Consider the following 9,585-nt stretch of genomic DNA (forward strand, 5'->3'; position numbering starts at 1 on the left):
TTTCCTATTGCCTAGGTGTGCTGTGAAGTTCTGCTCGAAGATTAATTCGGCTACCATTTCATTATGAGAGGCACATCACCTAACAGATTAGTCGCATCCCTGTTATTTAGAATGCAACCACTACCTGTGCCCTCAGTGCTTATTCTCAGGAGTGTAGCTTTGCGTTGAATTTCAATTACACAGTGGAGTGGTGTTAGCTCCATCAGAATTTCTAAGGCAGTTGTAGGACAGGTCCTCATTGCCCCTGTCATGCATACTCAGGCAAGTCTTTGCAACTTGCCTAACTGGTTTTGCCTGCTGGTGAGCTCGTTTACCCCATGCAAGTGCTCCGTAAGTGAGGATTGGTCTCACAATCATTAAGTATAGCCATCGTATTATCTGAGGCCTGCTTCCCCAGGATTTCCCAGCAATTTTCCGACAGGAATAGAGTGCTCTGTAACACTTTTCCAATGTCTTTTGGAAATGGGAAGCGAAGTTCAGGGTGATTCCTAGATATCCAGGGTGATTCCTAGATATCCAGGGTGATTCCTAGATATTTAACCTCTCGGCTAGTTTCTAAAGGAGTTCCTAACAGTGAGATTTGTCTCATTCTTTGTAGTTTGTACTTCCTTGTGAAGGGAACGATGACTGTCTTACCAGGATTAAAGTTGAGTCCAACCTCCCTGCACCAGTCTAGCGTTGTCTTTAGTCCGATTTGGACAATGTCGCAGAGTGTCGCTTCAAATTTGCCCCTGGCGATTATCACGATGTCATCGGCGTATCCCTGACATTGGATTCCTTTTTCAGCAAGTTTGCAGACGCCATAGCAAAGGGGAGAGTACTCCTCCTTGCGGGCAGCCTCTGCTGGTTGCAATTGTCACGCTATCCGAGCCCAGTGTACATGTTGCTTGCCTGGATTCAAGTAGGTTGCCAATCCATTTGCTCGTTGTAACATCTTTGTTCCTTTTGGACAGGGCAGCTCGAACCGCATAATGTGATGTGTTGTCGAAGGCTCCCTCTATGTCTAGAAGGGCACAGATAACTATTTCTTTGCTGTCAATTGCCCCTTCTAAAATGCGACATAGTTGATAAAGTTCAGTGTCTGTTGAACGGTCTGCTCTGTATGCATGCTGTGTGTTTTGCAGCGGACAGTTTCTGAGAGCTGTTCTTCTGATACTGTAGTCAGTTTTTCCAACGTTTTAAGACAAAACGAAGTTAAGCTGATAGGTCTGAAGGACTTTGGGCTGGTGATATCTTTGTTCCCGATCTTGGGGATGAAGACCACCCTAGCGCTGCATCATGCACTTGGGATGTATCCAAGGGCTAGGGATGCTCACCATTAGGCGGGTTAGGAGTAGTTCCTGCCCCTGCTGTAAGAAAGATGGAGAGATCATGTCTAGTCCCGGTGATTTAAATGGTTGGAAAGTTCTAATAGCCCATTTGAGTTTCTCGGGCGTAACTATTAACTTGGCGGCTGCTGCCCAGTGACTAGCTACTGTCCTAGGGGTTCTATGTTGATATTTCCCGTAATGGGAGTACTTCCGAGGAAATGCGTGTCAAATAGCAATTCTAATTTCTCCCGATCCGTGGAGGTGAAGGTGCTATTCCCTTTCCTCAGGCTAAACTACTAACATTCCACCATGTTGCGTCTGTTTCCTGCTTCTGTCTGCCTGGAGGACAACTGTCTTTAAAGGCATTCACTATTTCGTGACCTAGGTTGTCTACCGCTCTATCTAATTCCAAGGGATGTCTAGGGTATCCCGACGGTTCGTTGGAAAGAGTTGACCTGAATTTGTCCCAGTTTGTTTTCCTGGAGTTTCTTTTAGGGTTACATCTTTTTGTATTGAAGGCTACCTCAAACAAAATTGTCCTGTGGTCGGACATGGATTCTTCTGGTGACACACGCCAGTTCCTAATGTGGGGTTTAAATGAATTGGTTGCCAGAGTTATGTCTAGCATCTCTTCCCGTACCCTAGTAACAAATGTCCGACCGGACCGCTCCACGCTGACGTGAGCATCTCGTCCATGACCGATTCCTGGAGCCCGGATGTTCCTCTGAGGTCAGGCTGGTCGCTCAGCCGTTTGCCAGCCGGTGCTGCCCCCAATGCCGGCTGCTCCCTCGGCTCCTTTGCCTTTTTCAAGGCCTCCTCCGGTGTCATGCCCTGCATAAGGTACCACTTTATTTTCGACCCTGGCAGGTCACGCCTGTTGGGGTCGTCCAGTCCTCCGGGCTGTCCTAGGGCTGGAAGAGCGTCCTGCTTCTTCAGCTGTCTGATAGATTTAGGCCTATCAGACGCGAGAGGTGGGAGTGCTGGCAGGGTAGCTCCTGCTGGCACACCACGCTCTCTGGCTGGGAATGACTGCGGCGCAGGTCTTCTCGCCTGAGCTGCTGGTGGAGTCCTAGGCGGGTGCGCTGCCGCCTGGGGTATGTCGCCGTCGAGGGATCTGTCCTCAAAGTGTCTTGCTACACCGGTTGCAGGGATATCCTGCGGGATTTTTATATTTTTATATTTCTTGTTTTCTTCATCATGGGGTCCCACGAGTTGCGGAGAAATATACAGTCCGCCCGGGCAGAGATCCGCCGTACCCGGGTAAGGCGTAGTTAGGACAGACGGTCGCCACTTGCCTGAACCCTCCGTTTGCGACTGGGCTATTTGTTAACTCGGGCCCCCAGCCAGGCTGACTATCGGCACGGGTCGAATGACATCTTAGTCCGGCACCGAGCTGAGATGTGGGGGGATAGGGTGGAGGTAGGTAATTGTGAGGGAGGGGGTGTGTAAGGCTACGGTGTTAAGACGGCCAAACAAGCGTCTTGTCGGCATACCTCCATCGGTATACCCGCTGTTTGTCTGGGGTTGCTTATTTGCTTGCGCTTATTCACAACTAACCTTCCCAGATGGCCGTTCGCTATCCGCAACCTGCTACCCGCCTCAGCTAAGCCTCCCTTCGAACCATCCCTTTAGTTCTTGAGGACTTCTGTTAACTTCCGCAAAAAACTCACGGCAACTTTTCGCCAAGCATTTGGCTGACGGATTCAGATCCGCAAGAACAGAAATTAATTCTTTTAAATCACCTTGCGATAACTTAAAGTGCAAATTAAATTTTTACCTTATTCTTTGATGTTTTCAGAACATAATTACATAACAGATTTGGTAAATAATAACGTATTTGACTTTAAAAAATTTTTTTTTTGTTGGCACCTCAGAATCGCTTTGATTTTAACCTACTGAAGTTTTGCAAATCCCCCGCCCCTGTTCTAGTTTCCGAACGAATTTGATAAAACAAAGCAAGAGTTGTCATGGTAGGAAAAAAAAAATTTGTTTCTTCTTAGCAAGCGCTTTTCTGTTTGTTTTTATATGGCTAGAAGTGTAAATTATCTTAGAATAGTTTAAAAGCTTTTTGTTCTTATTAACCCTTAATGTAATGTTCTTACTGTACAATGCGTGTTGTGTTGGCACCTTTTTCATCGTCTTTGGCAACTTTGGTCCCGGACACTACTTGTACAAACACTGGTGCCAAACAGCTGATTCACGCACAAAATGTAACATACAAAAAATACCCGGTTGCCAGAAAACGAAGGACTGCCGCAAGCTGGGTAACATGGGCAATCCAGGGATGCCCTAAGTGGGACCAATTTTTTCAATAGAAAAATAAATAGATCTTTGTCAATCCGGTCAGATTGCAAAAATCTGCAAAATAATAGTTACTTACTGGCGATCTGGCAAGTGAAAAATGTTAGCATTGCATCTTAAATTTAGGTTATTGCGATTAATGTCCAACAGTTTTTGTCTTCTGCCAAAAGTGGCAAAAACTTTTGAATGGTTAGTTTCCATCACTGTCTTTAAAATAAGTAGAATTTGTTATTTGTTAAGTAGAAAATAATTTTTGACTGATTTTAGACATTAAATGTGTGCACCAATAATGCACAAAGATTAGGAACAGCAGCGGGCCAAATGTTGAACAGAGAAACTAAGGCAGCCAGCTGTTTTATTTCCCCCCAAATAGTAATTTTCCTAGGAAATCTGCTGGCAAGCAAAGGGAACTTTGATTTTGTTAAAAGGAAATCCGCCAATTTTGACGCCATCTTTCTGGCAAATCACGGATTTCTCGTCGAAAGATGTCTTATCTTTTTTCTAATATCCACGATTCCATCCATTCTTTGACTGGTCTGCCAGGCCATGATCCATCGATCGGAACAGACTGTAATCGGAATGAGCAATGTCTGGTCTATATAACGACCCGACTGACATGTGGTCGAAAAAACGGCGTCTAAGACGTCGCTTCCGTTCATATGGCACGCAATTTCCTACTTTTCGGATCACTCCTATTGTTTTTAAACGTTACGTTATCGAAACCCCAATATCTTATTTATACATCGAACGCATATCTTGGAATATTATTAAGGATGACCGTTATTCTTCGTTTGCTTATGGAAACGCTATTTTCAAAATTGTTGACTTCGTAGAACAGCGCGTGTATTACATATGCTTTAGCAAATAATAGACGAACTTTTTAAGGTAAATGTCACTTAAATAGTGACATACGCGCGAGTTATCTATCAGTATGATGATAAGGTAATTCTCTGATGCGTAGATCCTTAGGGTTCTTGTTTAATTTTAATTTATGAAAAGACCACCTCTGTACAGCTGCTGACGGTGGCCGGCCGCTGCTGACTCTGAGTGCTGTTGTAAGTCCTCCCTTTTTATTATCCTCGGTACCACCATCTCTTATTTTCCTTTTATAAACTTCAATATCCTAACCAAATTCCTGATCTCTGCTTTTTCTTGTACAGCTTATTGGGATTTAGTGGATGATTCTTTATTCAAAAAAAAAAAAACCTAAGTACATAAGTGATGTGGTTATTATGTATAAGATCGGCCGTCTAAAAATAAGCATGTCTGGTATTATTTGTTCATGCTTCATGTATAACTTTCTTCCTTTCTTGTTTTCTTCTATGATCCTTTAAATTTCCGTTATCGTGGAATATCTTGAAGACGGCTGGAATGAGGTCTTGTGCAACTCCTTATCGTATTGCCTAAAAAGTCTTTAAAGAGATTTGATGAAAGCTCTGCCCCTTGGCAAACTATTTTTCCTGGTACCCCAAAAATGTCACAAAATTTACATTAAAGTTTATTATATGTAAACTATTAACACTTGTCTATAAAGGTTAGGGTTTAGCACTTATCGCAGTTTTTGATTGTCTGTGATATTAATGGCTACATATTCGGGAAATATACTGTCCTCTTTAAGTGTGTCTTCTATGTACCCAGCTTTATATATGCGGATGTACGCGAAATATTTACAATATAAGTCTTGCATTTTTATAACTTATTTTTTGGGAATAAGGATGGCAACTGCCCTATTTGTTTTCAAAGTGTCCTTGAGTTATCGTCTCTTCGTGAAAATTCTCTTCCCACCATATCGCCCTGATTTTATTCCTACAAAAACGATTCACTAGACGCTCAGTTTGTGGCAGTGAAAGTATAATTTTTGATAGCTTAACAACGGATCGTTTGCGAGCATTTTATGATATCTTTGGTGAGCCATTGTTAAAATCATTAACAAGTCGATAATAATATTGCAAGCGACACACTATTAAAGTTAATGGCCGGACTTGGAGAGGGGAGGATAATCTCCTCGCTCTTACCTTATAATTTGGCAAACCGATCTTATCATGTTGAAGTCGCCGGGTTTGTTTCTAACTTCTATGAAGCAACCTCTGGTCTTCCTCAAGGCAGTTCTTTTGGTCCTTTGCTTTTTATTATTTTCATTAATGATATTTGTTTCTGCATTCAATCTGCCAAGTATCTTCTTTATGAAGATGACCTTAAAATTTACATGACAGTGAATTCCTTAAATGACAGTTATTTGCTACGATCGGACTTGAACAAAATCAGTTTATGGTGTATTCAGAACAATTTGCCTCTCAACCTAAATAAATGTTATGTTGTTCGCTTAGTACATGTATCTTAAATATTCTTTCTACATATGTTATTAATAACTGAGATTATGGATCTTGGGGTCCTCTTCGACAGTACATTTTTGTTTATTAACCATATAAAACATATTCTGCCGAAGGCATATGCAATGTTCGGATTTGTCAAAAGAAACGCAATACATTTTAAGGACCCATACTCACGACAGACAGTGTTCTCAGCATTTGTGCGTTCAAGAGTGGAATATGCTTCCTTTATTTGTTCATATCAATAGAATTGAGAGGCTGCAGAAAAAATACCTAAAATTTGCACTTCAGCATTTAAACTTTTCGGAACCTTTGCCAGCTTAATCTAGCCAATGTTGCCTATTGCATACCTGCAGTCTAGTAGATCGGCCTTCGATAGCGAGCTTGCTCTTTATCAACGATGTTACAATTGGTAATTGGTAATATAGATAGCTCAATTAAATTCAATATCCCAGGAGTCTCCGTACCGTCATCCCATTTTTTGAAAGTGCTGCGAGGACTAACTATGCGCGGAATGAGCCAATCTTAAAAACTTTAAGACTTTTTAACTCTTTGCCACTAAGTATTCGATTGGTTTGGGGACCCAAGAAGGATGTGCTTAGGCAATTACTTAGGGAATATTTTTTAATTAATATTTATTTTTAAAGTTAAGTTAGCTGATAGCCAGATAAGTATTTATCCATCTATTGGCGAATAAATAAATAAATAAATAATTATACTTTACATCTCCGTGGAAGTGTCCTTCGTCGTCTTACTGGTTGGATTTTAAGATTGAAATGATAAAACGAGTTTACTTAAAAAAAAAACTGTAAGCGTTTCTGATAACGTTAAATTGGTTTATTATTGTTCAAGAATACAAGAATGTGTCCGGTTCGGGTGATGGTGCCAAGTGAATTGGATCTTAAATAGTAGAGTGGCCTGTTGGTCGAACTCTCGTCCGTCAGTCGTCAACCGAGAGGTTGAAGGGATGCGGCGCCGTCGGATGTTGTGGATGGCTAGCGGGGGAATGGGAAGGTGCGCTTGGCCGGTGTTAACTTCTTCCCACCACATGATCTGTGTCCCACAGATCCTTAGGCCTTTGTAGGTTCGCAAGTGCTCTGCGCTTGAAAGTTAGCAGGTGGGTCTCGCAGCTTCGCGATACCTTTGGTCGATGTTACCTTCCTCCAAACAAGGTAGATTGCTGTCATGATGGATTGGGCTATGAATTGTTCTGCGGAGAAGGATATTAAAATCTCACTTGACAAGTTTGATAGTTTTTCGGATTTTCCATGCTGAAGTCATGAACGTGTTTTAATGACAGTTCGTAACCCGTTGTTGAGAAATGGGTTAAAACTGCTGGCATTGCCATCAAATGTGTTGACGAATAACTGCTGTAAATTTGGTCATTTCATTATCAAACTGCACGACGTGTAAGCCTCCACGGTAGTGCTTCTTCATTGGAGTAGATATTGTATGGTGCATGTAGCTTGGCCTCCAGTTTGTATAAGTGCTTTTCTCGGCAGAGTGTTTTGTTGCCGTTGGATACACAATACAATCAAAAAGCTTGGTGTTAATTCGGATCTTTTGATTGGTGTTCTTTGCGATGTTGTCTTCGGCGTTCCAGACATACAAGGCTGATCCCTACCAGTCGATTGATCGTGGTCTCCGTGCTGGTGCGTTATCAATGAGTGAGATGCCTGCCGAGGCGTGGTGCAGATAGTGGAAGACCAAAGCGTTGATCAGTTGGTTGGTGATTACCATAGCCTCGTTGGTTGCTTGTTCGATGATTTGTTCCATTCGGCCTACGTCGATGACATGGGCTAGCTTAAAAACACCATTGGTTCGCTGTAAAGGAAAAACCGGTGTATCATACTTGAAAATATGTAGTGCTGTCGCAACGTAGAGCGCGGACACGCTTTAAAGGCCGTATAAAAAGGTTAGATGTACATGAAATAGTAAATTCTTATGATGAAATGATTATTATTGTTTTATTTTTTTGAATTTATATATTTTTGAATTTAAATGTTTGTTTTTTTTTCGACCTCAAATAAGATTTAGCTTAATTCGAAAGTTTATATTCCTAAATTTTAAGTGTTTATATTTGGTAGTATTTAAGTTTGGTTTTTTGTATGTGTTTATATTTGGTAGTATTTTAATATGGTTTTTCTAATGTGTTTATATTTGGTAGTATTTTAATGTTGTTTTTCTAATAGATTTGGTAATATTTTAATGTTTTTTTGTTTAAATTAAATTAAGAGTTAATGAAACGTTTAAATAACATTTCTTCTTTATTTTAGATGTGGAATTTTGCTGCTATTTTTGTTTTATCTTAACGGCGGGGGCAGCCTAAGTGGGTTTAAAAAAATGAGAACTACAAGTTTTTTTTTGATTTATTTTTGTTTCGACTGACCATAAATTAATTTCTTGAGTGGGACTTATGAACAATATTTCCCGACCTTGTTTTGACAGTGTCATCTCGAATCTCTTCTGCCTTGAACCGCTGTTTTTCCTTGGTTTTTATTTGTTTATCACCCTGTTTGTAAGCTCCTATTTTTAATATGACCGATGCTGGATAAACTTTGCTTATGTTTGATGAGGGCCCGTATATACTCAAGGGTTTGCTGTTTGAAATCGGATAATTCCTAGTAACTTATTCTGAATGTACGGGTGAAAATTGTCTACGGGTTTTTTGTTTGTCACCGAGTGAACAGAGTTATTGTACCTTTCCACCACGATTGGGACAAGTTCGGTGTTCTTAAAAGTGGAGTAGTCGTCCTTCAAACAACGATATATTTCCGTAAAAGTTGCATTAAATCTTTCTTCCTGACCGTTAACTTCACTTTTTTAAGTTGGGGTATGATAAAGTTCATTTCCTAGCGTTTGCAGGTAATTTAGGACAGGTGGGCATAAAAGGCCTCTTGCATTATCAGACATAATGGAGTGCGGACTAGAAGAGTCTCGCCAAGATGGACTGCTGATCTCGATTGTAAAGGGAAAAGTTTAGTGAATTTAGAAAATTTGTAAATGCAGCTCAAGTGTATTTTTCTCCAGTGAGAAAACGTCGATATGAAGGATTTCACAAGGGTAGTTGGGAACAGGGGTTGGTTGTAATGCTGGTTTATTCGGGTGTCTGTCATACTTGTGCAATTTACAAGTAGAAAGGTGTTTGCGAATGATACTAGCCATCCTGGGGAAATAATATTTGTCTAGGATTTAAATACGGCAACCCAAAGACCTTCCGTCCGCACTAGCGCTAGCGCGGGAGGCCAAGAACAGCATCGAAAGAAGTGCGTTCGCGGCATCTTATGCAAATGCCATTCAAGACAGGTCCATTTTTAATGAGGGCAATAGACGCTACAATAAGGTTCAGGGAAAGCAATGGAGAGGTGGGATAAAAATCCGCACTTCATCCCTAAGCAGGGCCAAGGCCAGATTCATGAGGACAACCTATGGCCGAAGCGCTGGGACCCCGAAAGTTCAACCCATGAAAATAGTCCCTTCGAGGGCCAAATTCAGGCAGGAAACAAGCTGAGAAAAGCCACAAAGGCAGAACTCGTCTCAGCGTCAATCGGGTCAAAGACGCCAACGCGTTTATAATATAGCCCAACCTCAACAAGGGGAGGCAGGTTGCCAACATTGAGGAAGACAGTGACACTGTCGAACTT

The sequence above is a fragment of the Drosophila gunungcola genome, unplaced genomic scaffold (assembly GCF_025200985.1).
Source record: "Drosophila gunungcola strain Sukarami unplaced genomic scaffold, Dgunungcola_SK_2 000016F, whole genome shotgun sequence".
Lineage (NCBI taxonomy): Eukaryota > Metazoa > Arthropoda > Insecta > Diptera > Drosophilidae > Drosophila > Drosophila gunungcola.